We start from the raw sequence: 27,522 nt of genomic DNA, 5'->3' as shown, positions 1-27,522 counted from the left end.
CACAGCTCTGCATGAAGCAGCTTATCCATGCTTTCCGATCTCTTGTCTTTTTTTTTTTCCTTTCTCCCTCCCTTGCTCTGTCTCTCATTCATTCCCTCTCCCATCTTTTGGCCATCGCGCCAGATAAATTTAAATGTATCGGCTCCCGAATCTGTCCGAGTGGAGTTAATCCATGCAAATCAGAAGCCCTGGCTGTCCATGCTTGATTCACAAAGAGGACTCAGCTACAGGAGGTCACACTGGTTCCCAGCTGCTCCTCCCATTATATTTTCTTCCCCCCCTTATTGCAGAACTGCTCTATGTATACAGGGACTGAAAGGATCCAATTTACTGCAACTGCTGCCTGGCTTTTACTTACAACTTTGTTTGAAGGAACTTACCTTCCATCTGTCTTTGCAAGGTAGGAAGTCTGATTCTTCTAAAGCCTTGGGGGGGTATGATGCCTCCCAGCTTGGCTCATTCTGGAATGTCACTTGAATGCTGTAGACTGTTGCTAGCATTTGGGTCCAAATGCAGCCAACCCAGGTGGCTAGTGCTTTTGTTACCCAAATGCATAGGTACAATTGTTTAAGTGCCTGTTATTGTGATGTGTCTTTTCCCCTGCAACCAGCCTCCCCTGGAAGCACAGAAACTGCTGAAGCTCAAATCTAGAAATACAATTCTCAATCATTTTAATTTGATTTTTTAATTTTTTCCACCCCCTTTAAAAAAAAAAAAAACTACTGTATTTTTAAGTTATCCTGAATGTCAGACTATAAAATCCAAGTCTAAAATACAATCCTGGTCAGATGCCTACCCTTGAACCTCCCTACTGTGTTTTCTAGGGGAAGAGGGTTAACTGTTGAAATGTTTTGAACAAATAAAATTTTGCATTTGACTTTATGTTGCTAAAAGGTAGGGGAGCTGAAGGCCCCATTGCAAATGGGCCTGTTGAGTAGATTTATACTACCGTATAAATAAATTGTTTCTAGAATAGTCGAGGATGGAACAAGTATGAGAATGGAATCCAAAATATTGCTATTTATTTTAAAGAAAATATTGAAATTGCTCATTAAAAAAAAAAGTTTAATTGCAGGTAGGTTAAAAACAATGCCCAAATCTGTAGAGGTTATGGTCGTTACTGACGTGACTGAGAAAGCAGTCCCTGTGTGGTCAATAGCCACCTAGTTAAGTTGTGATAACAAATGTGGCTGTGAGCCTCCTGGTCTGACAATGCACACTCTGACTTGTGAAGGCAGTCCCTGGGCTGGGATTCTTTCATGTGTGTTTCCTTTGATTGACTTAGTAGCACATCAGCAGCATGGCTTTATACGTGAATTCTAAAAATACATTCAGATACTGGGAAAAAAACACACCACACTATAGGCTTAAACACACCTTTGCTGGTTAATGCAAACCTGGCTGTATCAATCCCCCAGCATAGTCTGAGATTCAGCTGTGTTCATTCAATATGCCATCTAGGGAACACCTCCATTTCTATGGTTTCCAGGTTTTGACCCCCCCTTTTTTTTTCATTGAGAAGTTCTCCTGATATAGTCATACCCATAATTTTTCGGACCCAGTATAGGATAGAAATCAAAATGAACAGTAAACAAAGTTGACAGGGTAGAACAGGGAAGGGAAAAAATCATTCTTTAGTACCCTGAATACTTCTGATGGCATAAATCTTTACATTTCATCTTCTGGGTAGATACTTGTAGTTAGTCGAGTTCCAAGGGGGTAGGGGGAGAATTTATTATCTACATAAAACATCTCTGTGCCAAAAAAGGGACTGTCCTTTTTCTTCTTGATATAGAGTCTGCTATTGGGGGGAAATGCATTCTGATTTTTTTTAGGACAGCACAAACCAGGGAGCCCCTGTCATTGTTAGCATAAAGAAGACATCTAAACAAGGATTTCTGTGCAGAGGGCAATCTTTCTGTCTCTGGCATTTGTTAGGTTACTGTACAAAGAATTTAAGAGGTAAATATCTCCTGTTTAATGGCATTCTAGAGAGCCTTCCTATTGGTTTCTGGCTACTCCACTAGGGTAACAACTAAAAAATAAAAGGAATATATTTTATAGCCACAAGCAATGATGTAATGATGTAAGAGGAGTTTGACCTGTCTTCTTGCCAAGTAATTACAGTTTTTAAAAAACTATTGAAAGGATTGAGGTGTTGGGTTTTTTTTTTCCCCCCAAGTAAATCAAAGTTTCCTAGAAAGGGCTGATGGAATCACCATATTGGAAGTATATAGCCAACTGTCAGTGTCTCCTGCCTTGGAGAGGCAGGTGGATTTTCTGGAAAAGAAAGGGAGTTGGAACTGAGGGGCTAGATGAGTTTCTACTAATTCTATCAGAAAGGGAGAAGTTAAGAGGAATCTATCTGAAAAATGAATTAACAGTAACTTCCGGAAAGGGATTTAAGAAAGCTCCTTGCCAGGATCTAACTTTAAATTGGGAGAGGTCCATTCAGAACAAGAGAGACTTTACCTAAAGGCAAATCTGCTGGTCACTTCCTGGATATGTAAACATGGCCAAAGAAGACCTTGGCCAGCAGAGTAGAAAGGGATGCTGCTGATACACCCACGGCTGCCTCTCCCTCTGCTGGAGCAGTTTGGCCATTTGTAGGATCAGATATTTAGAGCAGGAAGGAACTTTAGAAGCCAAATAGTCTAACCTCTTCATTTAACAAGTGAGGAAACTGAAGTCCAGAGAGGAAGTGACTTTCCCAAGAATTATTCGTTTTGTTTTCTTTGTATCCTTCCTCCCTCCCACCAAAAATCACCCTGAGCCCATTTTGCATATACCTATAAACAGGTGTATTTTAGCCCAGTTATGTTAAAAGCTCCCTGAAGCCAGGGACTACTTTTGCTTTTGTCACAATATCTCAGCCTCCATGAAGGTGCCCACTTAATAGGAGATTGATAAATGTTTGATTGAATGAGTATCACTCTATAGGCATGTAATAGATGCATTTTGAATGGAGGGATGGATGAAATCATTAGCATTTCGTACAGATGAAAGCATCTCTCATGGAGCCAGGAGGCAGCAAAGAGCTTTGAACTTAGAGATGAGAAACCCTAGGTTAAACACAGACTATCTGGGGGAACCTGGTCAAGTCACTGGTGTTCTAAGAGCCTCAGTTTCCCCAGCCATAAAATGGGGAGAAGAGAAGCATCCACACTGGAAGGATCGCCCTGATGCTCCAATGTTTGAAAAGCCTTTTGTAAGCAATAAGATGCCACTGTTTTAAGAGGCCTCTGTGTTGATTTGCAAACCCCCTAGGAATCTGTCCATAGACCAATTTCTATGCCTTAATTTGGGTTTTTAATGTGTATGCTAAATAAAGTGGTCTCAGTCTCTTAGTCCCTTGGGTTCCTGTCACTTCATCTGTAATCTTGCCATCCCTTTAGGAACTCACTCAAGCAACTTTTTAGGATATGTTACATTTGGCTATATTTTAGTCCACTTTGCAAGGGATCTATAGAACTGGCAAAACTCAGAGCTGTATATAATACAGTGCCTTCATTCCCACCCGACTCCTTCCTACGGGCTTTAGAGTGTTGTTAAAAAGATAAATTATCATCTTAAAAGGCTGCTATGAAGAGTGTTAATAAGTTCTCTCTAACTGCAGGAACAGTCAGTGGAGTAGGTAGGTCTCTTCTGCTTAAGATCAGGGAAACTAGTCCTGGGTTCATGAGTGAGTTCCCTATTCATCTACTACGTTCTACAAACTCACTGGAAGCAACCCACATTTCTTTTTTCGAAAGGAGAAAATCAGCTTAGTTATTCTAATTTTCAGAAGTCTGATTAGGAATATACATGCATAGTTTTAGCTGCCTGGAATGCTGAAATCTTAGGGGACTGCCTCAGGGTCACATTACTACTATGTGTCAGGCGGAACTGGAATCCAAATATTTTTGAGAATAAGGTCAGTTCTTAGTCTACTCCTTCATGGTGCCCCTTTATTTAAGCTTTTCAAGACTGTAAATTAGAGAGAATTGGCTGAGCTATACAAATGATGGGGATCCACCCCTCTCCACAGAGTCCCTATGCAGATGAAATTGCAGATTTAGTGTAACATATACACACATTCTCTCTCTCTCTCTCTCTCTCTGTATGTGCATGTGTATGTGTATGTGTATATGTAGTATATGTGTGTATATATATATATATAACTGTTAAGTATATACATGCATACATATATACATATATACTTATATTAATGTATGTAGTGGGGAATGGAACAAGCATTTATTAAGTGCCTACTATGTGCCAGGAACTATACTAAGTGCTTTTTGAATATTATTTCATTTGATCCTTAACACAATCCCGAGGGGAGGGTGCTCTTATTTTCCCAATTTTACAGGTGAGAAACTGAGACAGACAGAGGCTAAATAACTTACCTTTGGTCATACAGCTAGTAAATATCTGAGCTGATATTTGAACTAACTCTTAATTCCAGGCCATTCTCTATCAACTGTGCCACCTAGCTGCCACTATATATAAATATAAGTGTAGATATGTGTATACACATATGTACATAAATTTACATCACATTTATGTTCATGTTGTTTTAGTTCAGTCGTGTCTGACTCTTTGTGACCCTACTTGTGGTATTCTTGTCAAGGATACTTGAATGATTTGTTATTTCCTTCTGTAGCTCGTTTTACAGATGAGGAAACTGAGGCAAACAGGATTGAGTGACTAGTCCAAGGTCACATAGCTAGTAAGTGTCTGAGGCTGAATTTGAACTCATGAAGATGAGTCTTTCTGAATCCAGGCCAGCACTCTGTCCATTGTGCTGCTTACTACCTACACACACACACACACACACACACACACACATTCATATGTATGTGTATTTATAGAAATGTATGTATGTGTATATATACATACACACACACACACACACATATATATATATATACACATATACACATACACACATATAATCACAGTTTCAATCCTATATCTATATTTGAGTATTTGAGGTAGCTAGGTGGCACAGTGGATGGAGTGCCAGGCCTGAAGTTAGAAAGGCCTGAGTTAGAATCCTGCCTCAGATATATGTGATCTATTTGACCCCGGGCAAATCACTTCACCTTTGCTTGACACAGTTTACCCAGCTACAAAGTGGGGACCTCCCAAGGATTTTTAAAGATCAAATGAAATAATATATACAAAGTTCATTGAAAACTTTAAAGCATTGTATGTAGCAATGCTAATCTATCTTTATCTATCTATATCTTTACATATCTTTATATCTATATGTAGGTCTATATCTTTATCTATATCCATTTATAGATGTAGATATAGATATCTATCAAGTCCATCCATTCATCTACATCTAAATAGATAATAGATGATAGAAATGATAGAGATATAAGATATAATAGGTATAGATGTTTATTTTGGTTTAAAAGGACAGTTTGGTAGGATATATTGTATCATGCAAACATTCACACTGTCCATATAATTTTTCTGAATGAGAAGTAAGCCCCTTGAGGATAAAGATGATTTCCCTTTTTTGTCCTTATATTTGTGCCACCAGGACACCATGGTTGGCACTAACCAAGGCCTTAGTGATTGATTAATTGATTGATTCATGGCTAATGATTTATTCAGCAGAGATGGCTTATATTCATAGTTGGGTCAAAATCCCTCTCCTCTTCCCCCCTCCCTCCCCTATCCATACCCCCATATCAAGGCCCCACTTTTCACCTCATTTGATTATTTCTGTAGAGTTCTAGTATATATAAACATACTGCTAATAGCCAATTTCAAAAATACATTTCTTTCCTTCAATGTGTGGAGAAGAGAAAGAAAATAGCATTTCAGTAGGGGAACTTAAGCTCAAGGGGTTAAGAAGCGCTAGGATCTGTAATTGACTGATTGGCCTCCTGACAGCCTTTTGACAGTACCCCTCATATCCCCTCACTCCCCAAAGATTGACATACCTTATATGTTTGGAATTTCTTCAGCCAGCATAAAGTGCTTGGTAATGAGCGAAACTTTACCAGAGGCTTCATCTCTCCACAGTTCCTCGAAACTTCAGGGAAGTTTTAGTAACAGTTAACATTTTGATGCCAACAACTGTTCTCTTCAGAAAAAATAATAAATAAAAGCATATTCTTCTGTCCTGTCCTTCAAAACCTCTTGGGTCGCATAAGGTAGCTGGTTTTAGCTGTTGTTACTGCTGTTGATTTTCCTTCTTTTACCTTTCTTCAATTTGGTGGCATCTGAATGAAAAATGTTGCCTGGTGAAAATCCAGGCGACGCATTAGACCGAAGGGCAGATAAAGAAAACAAATGGATAGTGGAAATGCATCTTTAAGTGGTTAGTCTTTGAAAGGCTGAGTGTAGTTATCTGACGGGGTGTCACAGGGTGTTATCTCCTAGGGAAGAAATGAGCAAGAACAAGTCCACCCAGAAAAGCAATTCTTGCTTTCCTTGCATCTGTTTATTTGTATTATTTTGGACTGTGTCCCATTGTGATTTTTTTTATGATTTTGGTTATTTTTTTTATCCACTATGAGAAGATTAAGTATTAGCCAAGCAGTCAGTAGAAATCTGATTCAAAAGTGGTACTCATTTGACCTCTAAACCCCTGAGATCCCACATAACCAAAAATCTGAACAGCATCAACACATAATCAAGCAGCAGAAATGAGTCCAACATGGGTCGGTGGCAATGGAGGGAAGGTACTTACTTCTAGAGCTGAAAATGGAAAAGACAATTTTGATGTTGCTCTGTGATACCAGCTTCCTTTTTCAGATCTTATTTGAAGTAGGCAGATGGATGAACTGGCCTGCATCTCCAGGACATATCTGCTTGCAGGCAGAAAGACCCAGAATCTATCTTGAAAGTCATATTAATATATCCATTTGGCCAGGACAGGCCAAGAAAGGCCTATTCCACTGGTACATGCAGGGTTGTGAGTTAATTTAAATGTGCACTTGCAGCAGGAGAGTCCCTTCTAGGGTAAGGTATTTTGTTCTGTTTTGTTTTAAACGCCTCTGATACATTCCTTTGTAGTTGAAGCTGCTATATTCGAGGGGCATGAGAACTGGAAAAAGAGGCAGTGAAAGACTACCTGAGGGGCTAGAGTTTTCAGCAGGCCAGCAGTCAAGCATCTATTAAGCTCTTACTATGAGCCAGGTATTGTGCTAAGCCTGAGAGACACAAATACAAGCAAAAATAAAGACAGTCCCTATCCTCCTGGACTAAAATAGGAAGGGAGTATACAAAAACAGAGCTGGAAGGGGAATGCAGGGGGTTGGGGGCGGGGGAGGCTGTACCCATAGAAGAGCATGGTGGGACAATTCAGGAGAGTGGAACGTGGAAAGTTAACAGTGGAGAGGAAGCAAATAAGGAAATAAGGCTCACGGTTTTGTGTTAGAGCCAAACCCTCCAGAAGAGGTGAATTTTAAAGCCTTGGCCAGCCTCGGTCCACCTCCACCACATGAGGCCCTAGAAGGGATTAACCCAATCGGAAGAAGTTGGCCAACGTGTGATTGTTCTAGAAGGAGGAAGGCAGCTTGTAGTTATGCTGCGTGAATTCCCAAGAGTCAGATCAGAGGACACAGCTGAGAAGGCTAATATAAAGCACTGCGTGCTCTAGGGCCTCTCAGCAAATTGAGCCCCCCCCCCCCCCCCCCCCCCCCCCCCCCCCCCCCCCCCCCCCCCCCCCCCCCCCCCCCCCCCCCCCCCCCCCCCCCCCCCCCCCCCCCCCCCCCCCCCCCCCCCCCCCCCCCCCCCCCCCCCCCCCCCCCCCCCCCCCCCGCCAAAGATTTGTACAACAGGAGACTGGGACCAACATAGCCAAGAGATGTTCTTGGGTGAGAAGGCCCCACCCAGGGACTGAGACAAGTTCCAAGGTGAGAAGACAGCTGAGTCATGGTGACTAGGCCCAGAGGTTCTGAAGCCTAACCAGGCTGGGACGTGGATTTAGAACTCAAAGGGGCCTTAGAGGTCATCTCTTCCAGGGGGTCTTAATTTGTTTGTTTGATGGACTTCCTTAGCAGTATAGTGAAGTAGTCTGAGGATGCTCTTCATATATATATACATATATATATATATGGTTTTGGGAGGGGTCAATGGGGTTTAAGTGACTTGCCCAGGGTCACACAACTATAATTAGTAACTATCAAGTGTCTGAGGCCAGATTTGAACTCAGTTTGTCCTGAATCCAGGGTCCATATTTTATCCAATGCACCACCTAGCTGCCCCCCCGAATATTTTCATGCATAAAATAAACGTGTAGAATTACAAAGAAAAGCAATGATACAGAAATAGCTATTATTTTTTTCTTGTAGTCACAGACTTTAAGAACCCCTGATCCAGACCGAGAAAGCTTGGCATGCTAGAACCTAAATCTGGGAGACCTTGATTCAAATTTCACCTCTCTGACTCTCAGTTGCCTCATCTTTAAAATGATAAAACCTGTATTTCCTTTCTCACGGGGTTATCATGGAGATGAGATAAGAGTATCATCATAGAGCATTCATTAACCACTGACTAGGTCACTTTCCTAAGTGTTTGGGGATACAAAGTCAAAGCAGATTAAAAAAAGTCTGTTCCCTTAAGGAGCTGACCTCCTGGTAGATAGGTAGATAGATAGATAGATAGATAGATAGATAGATAGATAGATAGATAGATAGATAGATAGATAGATAGATAGATAGATAGATAGATAGATAGATAGATAGATAGAAGGATAGATGGATGGATGGATGGATGGATGGATGGATGGATGGATGGATGGATGGATGGATGGATGGATGGATGGATAGATGGATGGATAGATAGATAGATGATAGATAGATGATAAATAGATAGATAGATGATAGATAGATAGATAGATAGATGATAGATAGAAAGAGATATAAAATTAATATGAAACACACTACAGAAATGAAAGCTATTATATAAACCACCCTCTTCAATTGACAGGTGAAGAAACTGAGCTCTAGAGGGGTAAAATGAATACCTGAGATAATATAAGTTTTATGGGATAGGAGCACGATTTGAACCTGAGTCCTCTTATGCTATATCTGGGGCTCCTTCTGACACCCAACTGATGTGTTGGTACAAATGGATAGGGGTGCCAATACTTATCGCAAACCCTTTGGAAGAAGTTGCCTTTTTATTGGTTGTTGTTTCATTGTGCTGGGGAATTTTTTTTACCTAGAGGCTAACAGGAATCTCTGAAGTCATTTACTCCAACCCCTTCATTTAATAAAGAAGCAACTTAAAAGTTGTGTTTTACACAAATGATAAGTAGCAAAGCTGAGATTTGAACTCAAGTCCTCTGACTCCAAATTCTCCATACTTTCCACTATACCTCTCCAAAAAGGCGTTTCACTTCCTGTATATAATGAAAACTAAAATCTATACAATTTAAATAAGGAAGGTGTGGTATGGGATTAGTTGCAAAAATACATGTCCACTGACGTTCACAAAAGGATTCATTCAGTTATTTTCAGACATGCCCAACTCTTTGGAACCCCTTTTGGGTTTTTCTTGGCAAAGATACTTGGGAGTGCCTTGCTATTTCTTTCTCTAGCACATTGTACAGAGAAGGAAACTAAAGCAAATAAGGTTAAGTGACTTGCTGAAGGTCACATATCTAGTAAATGTCTGAGACTGGAGTTGAACTCAGGAGGATAATTCTTTTCTGACTCAATGCCTGGTGCTACCTAGCAGCCCCTCACAAAAAGGGTACAAATACCCATCAACAACTGAATCAAATTAATAAATACTGCCTTGAGAAATCCCCATCCCAGCACTCAGATCAGTGCCTAGAGGAGGCTGAATCAAGCAATAAATCATTATTAAGTGCCTATTGTGTTCATAGTAGATTCTTTTTAATTTTTTTTTTTTTTTAGTGAGGCAATTGGGGTTAAGTGACTTGCCCAGGGTCACACAGCTAGTAAGTGTTAAGTGTCTGAGGCCAGATTTGGAACTCAGGTACTCCTGACTCCAGGGCCGGTGCTCTACTCCACTGTGCACCTAGCTGCCCCCATAGTAGATTCTTAATAAATACTTATTGACTAACAGCAACATGTACAAAATTACCCTCATCCAAAGGGGTAAAAGTCTTAAAAACTTCTCCAGTTTGAAGAGCTAATTTTAAGTTGAATTCTCAAATCTCCTTTAACCAGTGGAGTACTTACTTTTAAATGAAAGGGCAACTAAGCCTCTCTCTTCTCACACTCCCTTCCATCCCCAAGGGTTTCCAGTACAATTCCCTTCTGAACTCCACATCTTTAGTATAAAACACAAACTTTAGTCCTTTCACTTCATGTTTGTTTTTAGCTTGTGTTCATGATTTTCACATGAGTCTCATCTTCTCAACAGCATCTAAGCTTCTTGAAAGCCAGGGACCATAGATCTTCTTTACTGTTTTCGTCTCACATCAGTTGTTGGGCATATAGAGAATGGGTGCTCAAAATGAGGAAATGTGTGTTGTTTAATGAGTAGGGTTCTGTCTCACTTCAAACTACTTTACACTCTTATGCTTGATACAGTGTATGGGGTACATTCCCAAGAGAATGTAAGCTCTTTGAGGACAGGAAGATCTTTGGTTTTGTCTTTGTCATTTCCTTCACTTCCTTCTCAACTTAACCCAAACCCCTATTCTAATGACTTCCCATTCGAGATTACTTTCATATACTCTAATAAAGATTATATGTTCCCAGATATTTATATATTTGGCCTCTATTAGAACCTATGTTTCTTTGGGGGCAGTAGCTGTGTTTTTGCTTTTCTTTATTTACCAGCATTAAATGTAATGCCTGGTTTAATCAAAGCTAGTCTTTGTTATCACTTGTTCTATCACAAGGTCTTAATGCCATGCCTTACGTGTAACTGGTTTTTTAATAAATGTTGATTGCTTGTTGCTCATAATAAAAATCTCACTTCATCTCTGTGACTATTTGGATAGTTTTTCCTTTTTTGTGTGTCTGCTTGGGAAAGCCACGGGCCAAACTCATATTATTCAATTTGCCTAAGCATATTTCCAAATATATTAGTTATTATTCAGGCCAGTTAAGGCAATGAGCTCAAAGGAAAAGGAAGAAAGAAGGGGAAAAGGGAAACCAACAGAAGATTAGGAGAAAACAAAAGACCAGGGAATAAGATAATCAGGAAGACAGAAATAAAACCATGAAAAACAAAAACAAAAACAAAAACACAAAGTAACTAGGCCAGAAATGAGGGACACACAGAATTAGAAAGAGTAAGTGGCTATGAGGTAATCAGATATATTAGTAATTTCATCAATTTGGGCATTTCTTCCAGTAATGTGAATCTACATATCAGAACCCATCAATGCCAAATCAACCATTAAGTGTCCTAACATGCCTATGAACAGTCTTCTAGATCTCTTGACATTGCATACATACTAATGGAGCATGCAGGAGCACTGGGAATATACACTGATTAATCCTCTTTCTAGCTTCATAAATCCCTCACCTCCCCCCCCCCTTCAATAATACATTCCTCTGATGGCGCCCTTGAAATGGGGATCCTGGATTTTCTTGGCTACTACATTGCCTACTTGAGGTGTTAGTACTTTTTAATAATGCCCTTTGTAATGCTAAATATTTGCTTAACCATAAATACACAACTCTAAAGATTCTTTATCTTTAAATCTAAGATCCTGCTAGAATTGGATGGAACAAACAGTTCATAGACAAGTTAGGATTATTCTCTAGACTATAGTAGGTTCAGTAAACAGTATAATATTACCAAGGCCCAAATGGATCAAGCTGAGATAAATTCCCCACCCATTCTTTTCAAAATCACAGACATTTAAGATTATGTACATGAAATTTAGGGGCCAATATTATCAACAGATTTGAATTCATATTTGTTTACTCTGAACATTTCCTGTAGGAATGTGCTACAAATTTAGAGATATGGTGGTGGGGGCAGGGGAGGGAGGATTAGATTGGTTTAACAACTTGTAGAGAATAGAAACTCAGTTCTAACCTTGGTCTACTATTCATTGGCTCTAAGGATCCTTAGAAAATCCCACAATACCTTCTCTCCAAATGCCCTTGCCTGTATAAGAAAAATGGGAATGCATCCAGCCCCTTCCCACAGTCACTGTGCAATACCTAGAGGAATGGGAGCACCTGCTGGGGGAGGGGTTGGAGATATGGGGGAGGGGTTGCATTTGCCATTTTCATTAAAATTATTACTTCTGCACAGCTTGATTTCTTTCAGGCCCCATGTAATATCCTTAGGCCCCAGGCCTATGGGCTCATGCTAATTTGTATGGCTCTTGAAATGGCAGGCTTGTCAAAGCTCCCAGGTACTTCAGTGATAGGTACTAGTTACAGTGATTGCTCAATTTCCATCTGAGAGTGGCGAGCCTGCATGTCAATGGGAGTATCCCACACCCTCTGAGTAGGATCTATTTCAACCTGGGGAGTTCAAAGGCCAGACAGAGGCTTTTGAAATATTCGATTATAGGTTGGCAAAATATAAAATCCATTCCCTACAAAACCCACCCCCGAAACTCCTTTTTTTTTTTTTTAAAAAATAATTCTTAGGAGATGAATTTCTTTTTGGATTAGCACACACACACAAGGAGAGAAGAAAGTAGCTACCAAAAAAACAAAAAACCCAGGGTAATCATGGTATCATGTCACAAGAGCGTTTCATCACTTTGCCTGGCTTTTCCCATTGCTTTTGAAATTATGCAAATGGATTCCTTAAACTCAAACGGGCATTGATCCTGCTGATTTCCATTGATTTGCTCGTCATTGCTCCATGTATGTGTTCTCCCCAAACATCTCATATCGATATTCTCTCTCTCAACTCTGCCCCTCAATCCATTATAAGTGTATCATTAAAACCTGTTTAATTTCCTATGAAAGATTATATTAAGTGCACTTTTAGTGTAATTATGTCAATAGTGGAAGATAAACATGTATTAGGCAGTGCGAAATGCTGATTATCTGTCAGGGTAAATCTGTTTATTTCAGGAATAGCAATCTGACAGCCCCCTGTTGTTAATCGGGGAAGTACATGCTCTTGTCAGGTAGCGTTTGGTTGGGTTCTGTCAGGGAAATGTTCTCCCTGAGCTCATGCTGGGACATCATTTTCCTCTCTTTGATAGGTAGATAGGTAGGTAGATGGATGATAGACAGACGATAGGTAGGTAGGTAGATAGTTTGATAGATGATAGATAGATAGATAGATAGATAGATAGATAGATAGATAGATAGATAGATAGATAGATAGAAAGATAGACAGACAGACAGACAGACACATGGATAGATGGATGGATGAATACAGGATAAAGATGACTTCTAGAAACACCTACACATAATGTTGTGTTTATTTACTTAGTTTCTTTCTCCTATGAATTTCTGACCTGTCTTTCTTTCTGAAAACAAAACAAAACAAAGAACCACCAATAAACAATTCAGAACCTGGCATTGTAAAGGGCTTGTGAGAAGGAAGAGTAGATTAGAAAGATTAGGCCACTGCTCAGCATCTGCCCATGACAAAACTGGCCCCCAGTAATGTTTAGAGGAAAAAGGGAAGGAGGAAGAGGGGAGATGGGAACTGCCTTGCTTTCTCTGTGCAAATATAGTGTTTGTTTTCTTTTTTTTCCCCCAATATTTTTTATTATTTTTCTTGCCATAGTATTTTCTAAATATATCCCCAAAACTGTAGGGAAATAACTTTACCTTCCCCTTCATAGACACACACACACACACACACACACACACACACACACACACACACACACATACACACTCACACCCGAATTTTGTCAAGTTTTTGGGTTCCAGAATACAAATTTTATTGAAACATCAATAGATGTTCAGTCCTAGTTGACCAAACCCTACTGAAAAATTTTATCTGACTTAATGACATTAAGATCATTTCACGAGTGCCAAGAACTGCTAAGCAGAATAATAAAAATTGATATTTATATTGGCATTTCAGGAGAAGACAAGTAAATATAAACAGCATTCAGTCTTTGCAACCCTTTTGCCAAAGCCTGCACACTAAATTCACTTACTCTAGAATACCTTACTAGGCCTTGATAGAAATGTCTCTCAGAAATAATCTCTCCCCAGTAGATTATGCACATCTTTAGTGGAACTCAGAATTTACATGTGTAGTTTGCATATTTTTGCATCAGAGTGTCTGCTTTAAATTAGATAAAGGTCACTGTCATTCATAATCAAGAAGAAGGTGGATTAAAGGTCAGGATTCAATAAAAAAAAAAAACTGATTAGACATAGAGGTTTGTTCCTAGGATTCAGTATATCATTGGATAAGTGGAAATCATGAGTCAACAAATTAACCTCAGTATAATGGGTGACTTGCTTCATTAAGATAAAAAAAAAAAACAGATTCCTGTATGGTTCCCAATGTATTACTTGTTTGTCTCTGTGTTATAGCAACAAATATTTGAACTTAATTCTCTTATCACTGGGTGTTGTTGATGCCAGTCATTGAGTCGCAAGAGTAACATAAATGATACTTTTAAAAAAAATTTCAAAATAAAACATTGTCAGATATGATGGATTGATGGAAGAATATGGATGGGAAAACACCTAAGGCACTTTATAAACTTTTTCCTGAAGTTCTTCCTCAATTTTTTTGGTCTCAGGAACCCATTACGAACTCTAAAAAATTATTATCAACCCTTCCCCATCCAAACACAAACAGCTTGTATGTGGATTATATCTATAGATATTAACTATATTAGAAATTAAAATGTCTTAGAATTATGAACATAGATTTAACCTTGCAGACCCCTTAGAAGGACTGAGGGATCACTGGACAATCCCAGCCTAAGAAATGATGGTCCAGGGGGCAACTAGGTGATGCAGTGGATAGAGCACCAGCCCTGGAGTCAGGAGGACCTGAGTTCAAATCTGACCTCAGACACTTAACACTTACTAGCTGTGTGATCCTAAGCAAGTCACTTAACCCCAACTGCCTCACCAAAAGAAAAAAAAAAGAAATGATGGTCCAAAATATAAATGCCTGGGGCATCTAGGTGGCACAGTGGATAGAGCACTGGCCCTGGAGTCAGGAGGACCTGAGTTCAAATCCAGCCTCAGACATTTTACACTTACTAGCTGTGTAACCCTGGGCAAGTCACTTAACTCTCATTGTCCAGCAAAAAAAAAAAAAAAAAAAAAAAAAAAGCAAAACAAAAAAAACCCCAACAAAATATAAATGCCTGATTGAAAGGTGAATGATCATCTCTTTTTAGGGAGAGGAGAGCTTTATAATAACTCTCTTCCTCCCCATTTCTTTCCTGTCTCTCTGATACCCTCAGAGTCTCTCCAAACTCTTTTACTCCTGGTATTTTTTTTTTTACCATCCCCACATATAATTAATAACAAGTAGCAGTCATAAGAGTACCTTTAAAGCTTGCAAAGCTCATGACATGTGTACTTCCCCCTTCTGGACTACCCCCAATTTATACTCTCAAGATGGGTCCCTTGGTATATAAGTCAGGTTCAAAGCATTCTGTGCATCTGTGAACTTGAAACTATATCTTACTAACTTCCAGTAATGGATTTACCTTTACTCTCATCCAGCTGACACAATTAGCTCAAAGCAAAGGCATTTACTGAAATGTCATAGCAGGAAGAAAAGCAACAAAGCATTCCCCCCCACCTATCTAGGAATGTTTGTAAATGTGTAACAATAGACTCTAGGGGAAAGAAGCATGACATATCTTTTAAGCTGCATTAGTAATATTTTTTTCATCACTTTCTTAAGTCTAGACAATCAACAAAACAAATCAAGTCTTGATTTGTAGCATTTCCTCATCTCTAAGGTGTAAATTCTTCCACAGAAAGTTTAACAATTGAACAGGGGCTGGTATGGAGCTGCCTCCAGCACACCCATGCATTCCCCCACCCCCATAAGTGTGGGGCACAGTATTCAGCAAATATAGTGTTCTTGGGATGACAAGTAGGCATACACCTGGGGTGTACTTCTAAAGAGAACCTCTTTTATGGAACATGTAGCCAAAACAAGCTACATTGCTTTTCTTTCTTTCTTTCTTTCTTTCTTTCTTTCTTTCTTTCTTTCTTTCTTTCTTTCTTTCTTTCTTTCTTTCTTTCTTTCTTTCTTTCTTTTTTCTTTTGCAAGCTATATTTTTGTTGCTGCAGGGCAACCCTGTGCAGATATTATTGCCATAGGTGGAACAATGGATAGAGATGTAACGTTTAAAAATTTCAAGAGATGTAATTTTTTGGGTAATTAGTCATTTTATTAATAATGCTTGCATTTTATTAATAGAAGGGTCAGGGACACTCTCAAATGCCAAAGATCTATCATGGGGTGGGCTCACAATTTATATGCCTTTGGGAGAATGGGTATTTCTGAGGGTGGCAATCAACTCTGATTGGTTACCAATTAATGAGAAAGAATGAATATTACAATGAGGTGGACCTATTCTGATGAAGAGCTTGGGGATTTGCCTTTGATTATGTCATTTACTTTTGTTTTGGGTGGGTTTTTTTTTTGTTTGTTTGTTTGTTTTTTGCAGGGCAATGGGGGTTAAGTAACTTGCCCAGGGTCACACAGCTAGTAAGTGTCAAGTGTCTGAGGCCGGATTTGAACTCAGGTACTCCTGAATCCAGGGCCGGTGCTTTATCCACTGCGCCACCGAGCTGCCCCTTTGTTGGTTTTTGGTTTTTTTTTTTTATGTCATTACTTTTAAATGACCTCCCCCCCCCAGTCTTGGGCAGTCTAATCAAAGAATGTATCCACTCCCAAACTTGAGTAGAATACAATGAGCAGGAATCGACCTGAATAAGATGGTCTAGGTGGAGGAAATTTTTGGCAGAGGTCAGTAATGTCCTTCAAAGGCTAGGCTTCAAGCAAGGAAATAGGATGTGGAAAAAGCCATAATTGGTTATTAATAATTCCTTCTCTCATTGTGCTGGACCTATAGTCACAAAGACCAGAGTTCAAATATGACCTCAGAAACTGTATAATCCTGGGAAAGTCACAACTTCTCTCTCAGTTTCTTCATCATAAAAAAGAGATATTAATAGCATCTACTTCCCAGGTGTAATGATTGGAATGATGCCACCTGCTAGATACTTACTGTAGGAAAGTTCCACCATGAGGAGAAGGTATCTGAGGGCAAGACATGGGGCTTTCCTTCGGCGTCAGGAAGTGAAGTTTGCTTGTGGGAGGAAGAGGGGGCGAGGCTGGTTCTCTCACTCTCTTTCGTCAGGACTCTGGTGGAGAGTGGAACTAAAAATGCACTCTCCCATTGATAGATGAATCTAGACCTTCATCTCTCTCTTCACCAAATTCTTATTCTCCTTAATAAATGCTTAAAAGTCTAAACTCTTGCTAAAGCTTATAATTTACTGGTGACCACTCATTAGATATTTTAGACAGTATAGCTAGAATTTTAGCCCCTTACACAGGGTTGCTTTGAGGACAGAATGAGATAACATTTATGGAAGCATTTTGTCAACTTTAAAGAGCTATAGAAAACTAGCTATTATTTCAGATGAGGGAAGAGTCTTAGAAAGTTTAAGTGACTTGCCCATGGTAACACAGTAAGTGCCAGAGACAAGATTTGACCTCTGACTACTCCAAGTACGTGGAGCTATTATTCACCAACATCTTCCTGATTGTCCCAGCTGGGTGTGTCCTCCCTCCCAAAACTACCTTGTGCTTAACAATTTCATATTTATTCTATTAAGATTTCTTCTGTAAAGATTTATATACATACTTTTTATTTTGAGGAAGGGAAAGAAATCAACATATAATATACTTAATTTTTGTATTTTAAAGAAGGTAAAGATGTAGTAAGGAAAGCAGTTGACCTACGACTAGGATTTACCCAACCCCCAAAGCAAAAAGACTTAATAAAACTGTTGTCTATTTTCCCATCTGGTAATATTTCTTTTCCTCCTGAAATTTGTTTTTGATTTGTTTAAAGGGAGAACTTGCCTTCCTTCCTAAATAGTTTATCTACTCTATTTCAAATACCATAGGATTATGTGCCAAATAAAAGGAAGGTGGAGAGGAGGAGACATTGCCTTAACAAAACCATATTGTTTATTTTTCCCAATAAAATTAACCATATTTAAAGGAACTATAGTTGTTAAAGTGTTTCAAACAGCATGTAATTAGTTAACTTCATTATGCAGTTATTGGATCAATTTTGCATTATTTTAATTACCTTTTGGTGGCTATGGTTTGGTGGATAAACTCAGTTAAGGGCCAGGAGGAAACAAAATCATCGTTCCCCTTGGTAGACTTAAGTTACACAAGACAATTTGAAAATGTCTATCCTTACTTTCATCTGGAAATATCCTTGGATTTCTACGCTGATTATAGCTGGACACATCATGGTGCTTGTGTGTGTGTGTGTATGTGTGTGTGTGTGTGTGTGTGTGTGTGTGTGTGTTTAAACCAATCCCTTCCCCCCCGCCCCCATTTTCATAGCTTATTCCCTCTTATGGTGGGGGTAGGGGGAGTGGAGAATAATGAAACTGCAGCAAACAGATGTTCCCTTGTTTAGGCTATCCTTGTAATTTTTGTGTTTTTTCAGGGCATTTATAAGGTTGATTCAGTCCTGGATTCTTCTCAAGCACATACATTGAATTCCATAAAGTTTATAGCAGTTCCCTCCCCCATTCAGGAGACCTTGAAAATGAATACTCTCTACTTTGGATGGACATTAATAAACAGTGGACAACATGCCCCTGGAGTATGCTTAACAGAAAATTGCCTCATGTACTTATATGCATATATAGATCTATGCTTATCAATCCTTAAATTATGAACACCTCACTTATGAATCACATCTGCCAATAAATAAGGAAGGAACTGTGGGGACAGTAAGTTTTAGAGCTTGAAAAGACCTCAGAGGACATTTAGTCAGAGGGTCAAAGATCTAGAGCAGGAAGGAGTTTGTTCAGTCCAAACTGTTCATTCTGTAGATAAGGGAAAAGGCCCTTGAAGCTTAAATGACTTACCCAGAGTTACAAAGTCACTAAATGGCAGATCCAGAGTTTGAAGCTGGGTCTTCTGATCCAAAATCCATTGTTCTTTCCACAGGACCACATAGTGTAGTTGGTGACACTGTCTTGGGTTCCTTAATAAGAGATTCTAGGGAGCAATGGGCATAGAGAGACAGTGTTGTGTGTGAGGAACAATATAGAGTTCAGTATCATTGGATCAAAGAGTATGGGGGTGGGGTGAGGAATAAGGTAAAAAGAACTTGGGACAGTAGGAAGAGACCTAATATGAAGAGCTGTAATAGCTACACAAAGGATTCTCTGCTCATGAAGGTAACGGGGAGCACTGGAAGTTGATTGAATAGGAGTTGACTTGTAGGGGCAGCTAGGTGGCTCAGTGGATAAAGCACCGGCCCTGGAGTCAGGAGTACCTGAGTTCAAATCTGGCCTCAGACACTTAACACTTACTAGCTGTGTGACCCTGGGCAAGTCACTTAACCCCAATTGCCTCACTAAAAAAAAAAAAAAGGAGTTGAATTGTAGTTTAGGAAGATCAATTGGACAGCTGAGTGGAAGATGAACTGGAGTGTGTAGAGATAAGGCAAGAAGATTAAACAAAGGCTATTTCAATGTTTTAGGTATAAGGTGTTGAGAACCAATACCAAACTAGTGGCACTGTCAGAAGAGAAAAGGGAATATATCAGAGAGATGTTGTGAAGTTAGGACAACAAGACTTGGCAACTGGTTGAATATGGAGAGGGGGATGGGGTGAGACAGTTAGTGAAGAGTTGAAGATGACACCTAAATTGAGAGGCTGGGTGATTGGAAGGATAGTGGCATCCTCAGTAGTAATAAGGAAGTAGGAAAAGGAGAGTGCTCAGGGAAATAATCACGAGATCAATTTTGGACATGGTAAATTTAAGGTGTCTATGGAATATCCATATCTCTATATTCAATAAGCAGCTGGAGATGGAGTTTGGAGCTTAGGAAAGAGGTTGGAGATGATCTGAGATTCATCTGCATAAAGATGATAGCCAATCTACAGGAGCTAATGGGATCTCCAAGCTACATAACCATGGCTAAGTCACTTCATTCTTAGTAACCCAAGGTGTCTCTCTAAGTCTAAAGTTACAGAGAAGTTTCTGTGCTTCAGGTAGGATAGTTTTAAGGCTGGGTTCATTTTAAAGAAAATGACAAGAGATTGGTTGACATATGCTGCATAGCTCAAACCAGACTTCCCTGGAGTAAACTCAGGTCCCCTGGCAATAATTGACTGTGCTGGACCTGACCTGGGTAGGGTCTGTTGGTCACTGCTGTGACCTGGGAAATTCTTCACACACATACACCCCTGCCATTGTTGGGTAAGTCTGTCTTAAGTGTCCTTTTCAAGGGTCCTTCTTGCCAGCATCTGCTTATCTTAAATAGAATAAATTGAGAGGGAATAAAGAATCAAGGAAAATTTTTTTTAAAAATAATTTTACGGGGCAGCTAGGTGGCGCAATGGATAAAGCATCGGCCCTGGAGTCAGGAGTACCTGAGTTCAAATCTGGTCTCAGACACTTAACACTTACTAGCTGTGTGACCCTGGGCAAGTCACTTAACCCCAATTGCCTCACTAAAAAAAAAAATTAATTTTACCAGATTAATTTCTAAATATTATGTATAGAGTCTCATCCTTGGGTTATTGCCAACTTCTGTCCAAATTTCACAGTCTTTCTTCTACCTTCTTGAACCCTCTCTTGTAATCTTTTTTTTTAAATACTTAGTTACCAAAGGCAACAGGATGGTAGATATGAAGTCCTGCTGTTTTATTTAACAGATGAAAAAACTGAGGTCATATAAAGAATTATAGATTACTTATGAACAGGGAGTTTCCACCTTTCTACTCAAGACAACAACAAAAGTTGGAGGAGAGTTGCTCCTGTTTTCTGTCCCAAGGTCATACTCACAAGATTTTTTTTCCCTAATAAAAATTAAAATTATAAATGGATATTGGGAAATCAGTTCTACCACTCATTTGGGAATAAAATTTTCAGACAAAATTTCTTAACCTGGGGTCTCTGATCGTGTTTTTCTTAACATCTTAAAAAAGTGGATTTCAAAATATGTGGCACATCACCCCATGTATTTTTTTAAGTGCACTTCATAATGTTATTCTGAACGGGTTCTTAGGTTTCACCAGATTATCAAAGGAGTCCATCATAAATACACACACACACGCAGCTTCAAAACTCTAATTTAAGGAGTCCCTAGAAGAAAATAATATTTTATTTTATATTTATTTTTGTTTGTACATTTATATTTATTATATTTATATATAACTATATGCTGATATATTTATATTTTCATATTTATATAGTATGTAAATATACTATTTGAATAGGATAAGGTTTAGACCTGTGTTTTCATTAGAGTGGGAAACTCCTGGGGGAGGAGACTACCTCTACCATTGCAGGTCAGATTCTTCTATGTAATTTAGTCGAAGGTTTCTAGATCACTGAAAGTTTAGTGAATTACCTGCGACCACATGGCCAGTACCTGCCTGAGACAGGATTTGATTGTTTTTGTTTTTTGTGGAGCAATGAAGGTTAAGTGAGTTGATCAAGGTCACATGGCTAGTAAGTGTCAAGTGGCTTGAGGCCGGATTTGAACTCAGATCAGCCTGAATCTAGGGCCAGTGCTTTATCTACTGTGCCACCTAGCTGCCTCCCTGAGACAGGATTTGAACCCAGGTTTATTGGATCCAGAGTTAGGTGTCCATCTATATCATGCTTCCTATTGATACTATTTCAACATTTTATGGAAACAACATTTAAATAAATAGTGCAAATGCCATAGGATATAGTATCGTTGCTCTATCCATTCAATACATTGTGGGTTAAATGGACTTCAGGACCAGAAACCTAACCGCCACTGATAACAGTGTTTTTGCAGTGGCAACATGCACCAAATTCATAGGCTCATATTTAGATTTTGAGTTACAGGGGACCTCAGAGGTCTTCAAACCCAATCCCTTCATTTTACAGATAAGGAAACTGAGGCCAAGAAAGGTTGAGCCACTTGCCTAAGGTCATACAGGGAGCAAGCAGCTGAGGATAATTCTAATTCAGGTCCTCTGACTCCAGAGCCCTTGCTCCCTCCTTTGTGCCGCACTGCTGACACTCAGCAAACTTAAAAAAAAAAAAAAAACTAATGTTTAAAGCTGAAGTAGCTTAAAAATTGGGCTCTGTCTATGTACGTATCCTACATCAGAGTGTGTATGGAAGCATAATTATATGTTTATCAAACATGCCATGATTGCTTAATTTTTTTTTATTCAGTAAGGTACACATTTTAACCAAAAGAATATTTATTCCTGGATGCATTGCAACTTCCATCCATATATTCTCAGGCGCATATATGTGTTCCCAATTGTAACCCACTTTAATTTTCCAGCATTCTGCCCATGCTTAATCTCTGACTATAATTGGAAATAGCATTGTACTTGGAGTCAAGAGAACCCCAGATCTGAGTCACATCTCTGACATTTACTAATTGTTTAACACGGAGAGAGTTCTTCAGAAAGTTAAACCTCTCTGAGTCTGCTTCCCCATCTGTAAAATGGGGGTGAATGACTCAAGGAATGACTGAGTGACTGTCTTAATGGATGAATGAATGAAAAGTGCATGGTTCTGGACTTTGGGGACACAATACAAACGAAAGATAAGATACTTATATTCTCATAGGACATATCCCTTCCAAAGGCAACAATGGGAGTGCTAATTTTCTTATTGAACCAGAGGGGCAAAGGCAGAAGAAAGGAGACAGCAATGATACTTGGGGTACTTTTCTGACAGGCTTGTAAGGCTCTAGTAGGGGGCAGCTAGGTGGAACAGTGGATAGAATGCCATTCCTGGAGTGAAGAAGACTCCATCATCTTCCTCATTTCAAATTTGACCTCAGACACTTACATGCTAACTGTGGGATCCTGTGTAGTCACTTCACCCTGTTTGCTTCCGTTTCTTTATCTGTAAAGTGAGCTGGAGAAGGAAACGGCAAACCACTCCAGTATCTTTGCCAGGAAAACCCCAAATGGAGTTACAAAGAGTGGGACAGGAATGAAAAATGACTGAACAACAACAAGGATATTGGAAAGTGTTTTGCCAACCATAAAGCATGAAGTAGATATCAGTGATGAAGTTTTATGTGGAATACACCAAATATATAAAAATAAATATGTGATATACCCTTGCAACAAACATATTTAATAGTTCACAATACAATTATTACTTTTCTGAGTGTTAGACCATGGTTTGTGGTCAGTAAAGAGGATGAGTATATTAGAAACAATCTGCTGTCAGCATTGTTGACTGACGAATACTGATAAATATTTGTTCCCATGATCAATTATTTTTGTACATACATGTTGTCTCACCAGAAAGAATGGAACTTCTTGAGGGCAGGAACTGTTTCACTTTTGTCTTTGTAATCTTCATTACCTAGCTCAATGTCTGGCACATTGTAGATACTTAAAAATACTTGTTGATTGATTGATAAAGATACTATACACAGTTAAAGGGATCTAACTAGCATTGACTGGCAATTCTAATAGCACCAGCATAAGCCATTTATCCTTGGCCATATTATAGACCTTGATTTCTTCATAGGGACAAAGTGAATGGAGATTTGGCAATTCTCCAACTAATTTAATCAGTATAAGTAGGCAACTAAATTGTAGTGGAAAGGAATACTCTACTGCTTTTAGAAGTGAATGACCTGTACGTGAGGGTCACCTCTGGAACTTTGTTAAATATAAAGTTAGCTCAATGGAACAATGGGTAGATCATTGGGCCTGGAGTCAGGAAGACCTGAGTTCAAATTTGGCATCAGATATTTACTAGCTGTGTGATCCTGGGCAAATCACTTAAACCTCTGTCTGCCTCAGTTTCTTCAAGGGTAAAATGGAAGTAATGGCATCATTTAACTTTCAGGGTCGTTGTGAGTATCAAATGAGATTTTATATATATATATATATATATATATATATATATATATATATATATATATATATATATATATATATATATATATATATATATATGTGTGTGTGTGTGTGTGTGTGTGTGTATGTGTGTGTATGTGTGTATATATTTTATATATATATATGTGTGTGTGTGTATGTGTGTGTATGTGTGTATATATATACACACACATATATACATATACATGTATACATATATATACATATATACATACACACACACACACACACACACATATATATATATATATATATTTTTGTAAAACAGCACAATTCCTGGCATGTAGTAAATGCTAGCTATTATCAACATCACATCACTACCATCATAATCATCATTATTGTTGTTGTTATTATTATTATTATTTACTCAATGAGTCATCTGAGCACTGAACCTCAGCTTATACATCTCTAAAGTAGGTCAGCAGTGGTGCAGTGGATAGAGCACTGGGCTCAGAATCAGGAAGATATCTTCTTGAGTTCAAATCTGGCATCAGACACTTATTAGCTGTGTGACCCTGGGCAAATCACCAAACCCTGTTTGCCTTAGTTTCCTCATCTGTAAAATGAATTGGAAAAGGAAATGGCAAGGCACACCGAGATCTCTTCCAAGAAAACCCCAAATGGGCCCATGAAGAGTCAAACACAACTGAAAATGATTGAAAAAAAAAAAGTAGAGATACCAATATTTCAACTAATCTCTCAGGTTTTCCTGAAGAGGAGATATGATAATGTATGTAGAATCACAGGATCTTAGCTTTAAACCTGGAGGGGAGCTTAGAAGGCCACACTTCTAACCCCATTATTTTATAGGGGAGGCATGGGAATTCAAAAGAAATTAAATGATTTGCCCAAGATGTCTCAGGTAATACATAGCAAAGACACAATTTGAACCAAGTGTTTGTGACTGCAGATGTGGCGCTCTTTCCCAGTTTTTGTTTATTTGTTTGTTTTGTTGTTTTGTTTAACCATAAACCACCATATAAATGTCTGGCAGGTAGGTCCTGCTACAGCTACTGATGGCCATGTGGAATAATGGAACAGAAATTATGCTTAAAATGAGAAGACTTGGGTTCAAGAACTTCCTGGGATGCTTTTAGCTGTGGATGTTTGGAAAAGACTCATAACCTCTTAGTTTCAGTGATTCCAGTATGAAAAATGAGGCTAATAATATGCACACTGTTGGCTTCACAGGGTTATTGGCAGAGAATTGCTTCGTATACTTCAAGATGCTATTGAAATATGATCTGCTATTACTACTGGTGTTTTGGGCAAGATTACTCTGCTCCCCAAAGATTGACAGGCCTCTATTCTTCATCTCCACGTTCCCCTCAATCACAAGGCCCTATCTAATATTAGCCATGACCTCAGGGATGTACTCCCTATCATCCTCTTATTTCTTCATCCTCTTTTCTAAGAGCATCATCCCTGGGACCTGTGTGATTCCCTTTCAAATTTAAGGAAGTAAATATTTTAAAGACTGTATCCCATTTCAAGTATATCATTTTTATTTTATTAGCATTTTATTGTTTAAAGATAAATATTGTTCCTATTTTTTTCCTTTATTAACCTGTCCCTCCCATTATCCTACCCACATTTAGCAAATATATACTAGTAAATAAATATATTGTATTATGAATCTGTAATGTATTAATGTTTCATTAGCATATCATATCAGTAACATATAATCATATAATGTATTTGTTATATTTTATTAGTACACATATGTGTATGTATCTATATATGTAACATATGTGTATATTTTTATATATTGTATCATGTTGTTATATTATGTAGATTATACATATATATTCCCATATATATTTATAAAAACCCTAAAAATACATATATACATACACATTCCAGCAACACACAGAACCTATTTTTTAATCAGATTTACAAAAATAGCATAGAATAAACTCTGTTAACCAACTCCATAGCCAAACAGAGTAGATGCATAAGTGAACTAGAGCATACCAGCAGCTGGCTAGAGTCAATGGCTATATTTTCAGTGGAACATTTGATACTTTAAAAATCAGCAAATGCTACAAATCAGAATTCTATTATTTTGTCAATTATCTAAGGAAAATGGTGACTGTATTAACATTTCAGATTAAACTTAAAAGTGTATCATATTTTTTCAGAGACTCCTTTGTTGTTATTATTCAGTTGTGTCCAACTCTCTATGACCCCATTCGGGTTTTCATGTCCAGAGATGAAATTTCCCTTCTCCAGCTCATTTCCTTCTCCAGCTCATTTTACAGATGAAGAAACTGAGGCAAACAGTGCTTAAGGGCCCTGCCCCACAGTCACACAGCTAGTAAGTAAATGTCTGAGGCCAGTTTTGAGTTTAGGTCTTCCTGCCTCCAGACCCAACACTACCCACTGTACCAAATTTTCCAGCACAGTACTGATTAACAACTTCCCCATCAATCTGGAAGGGGATCTACAATAGGTACCACAAGTTCTCTCTCTGACTCTGCCCTTTAAAGATATGTCACTGGCTTGTATTAAGACATAGAAGAAGGCCTGCTCCTCATGTTTGCAGATGGCACAAAGCTAATAGGAAAAACCAATGTTCTGTATGATAGGATCAAGATTTAACATTTTCTTCTTGGTCTGGAAGACTGTTCCCAAATCAATAAAATGAAATGTGAATGGGAGAAATATGAAATCTCCAATTTAGATTAAATTTCAGTCTCATAAGCAATGGCATAGGAAACTCTAGCTTGGCAGCAAGTCATGCGAAGATGAGTAGAGGATTTTTCCTTGACCACAAGTTTAATATATACAATAAGATGGTGTTTAAGGGAGAGGAAGGATGGTGTAATTTAAAGGAGGGAGTGAACCAAATGGAATTTATATATAAATGAGTATTTTGACTGTATATTACAGTATTTAATAGTTTCTCTGTACTCTGGAATCAAACCCATGTCTGGAGTATAGTGTTCAATTCTTGGTACATTTTTTTAAAAAAATGTTTAAAATAAATTATTGTTGGTGTCTTTTTGCTTTTTGCATTCTATTCCACAAACAAAATACTCCATTTCTAATCTCTGGGCATTTTCTCAGGTTGCCCCCCCATTCCTGGAGTACTCTCCCTCCTCATCTTCACCTCCTGGTTTCCCAGGCTCCTTTTAAGTCATAACTAAAATTCCATCTTCTACCAGAAGCTTTTCCCAAATCCTCTTAATTCTAATGGCATCCCTCTTTTAATTATTTCCTATTTATTCTGCTTATAACTTGTCTGTTTATAGTTGTTTCCTTGTTGTCTCTCACCCATTAGATTGTGAGCTCCTTGAGGATAGAGACTGGCTTTACCCTTTTTTTTTTTTGTATCCCCACTGCTTAGCACAGTACGGGGCACATCATAGGCACTTAATAATTGTTTATTAACTGACTGCCTGATTGACTATCACTGGAATTTTCCCCAGTATCCATCCCTCATTCCTTCTCCCTCCTCCCTCCTTCCTCCCAGTGAATCATCCCATAAATTAAGAATCTATCTTAGGTTCATTTTTTTAGAGGTACAATGAC

General features: G+C 38.6%; 1 protein-coding gene across 1 annotated transcript in view; it reads left to right on the top strand.

The window, feature by feature from the left end:
- Positions 1–306: 306 nt before the first annotated feature.
- The window catches only part of ADGRL2 (adhesion G protein-coupled receptor L2), an 869,983-nt gene continuing 842,767 nt past the window's right edge, over positions 307–27,522 (top strand). The window contains exon 1 of the mRNA XM_044001737.1: positions 307–400. The gene's annotated coding sequence lies outside the window, so the exon portion shown is untranslated. The remainder of the gene's footprint in view (positions 401–27,522) is intronic.

Source organism: Dromiciops gliroides, chromosome 4, assembly GCF_019393635.1.
Source record: "Dromiciops gliroides isolate mDroGli1 chromosome 4, mDroGli1.pri, whole genome shotgun sequence".
In the NCBI taxonomy this organism is placed as follows: Eukaryota; Metazoa; Chordata; class Mammalia; order Microbiotheria; family Microbiotheriidae; genus Dromiciops; species Dromiciops gliroides.
Note: the sequence above shows the minus strand (reverse complement) of the source record. Positions and strands in the feature narration are given on the sequence as shown.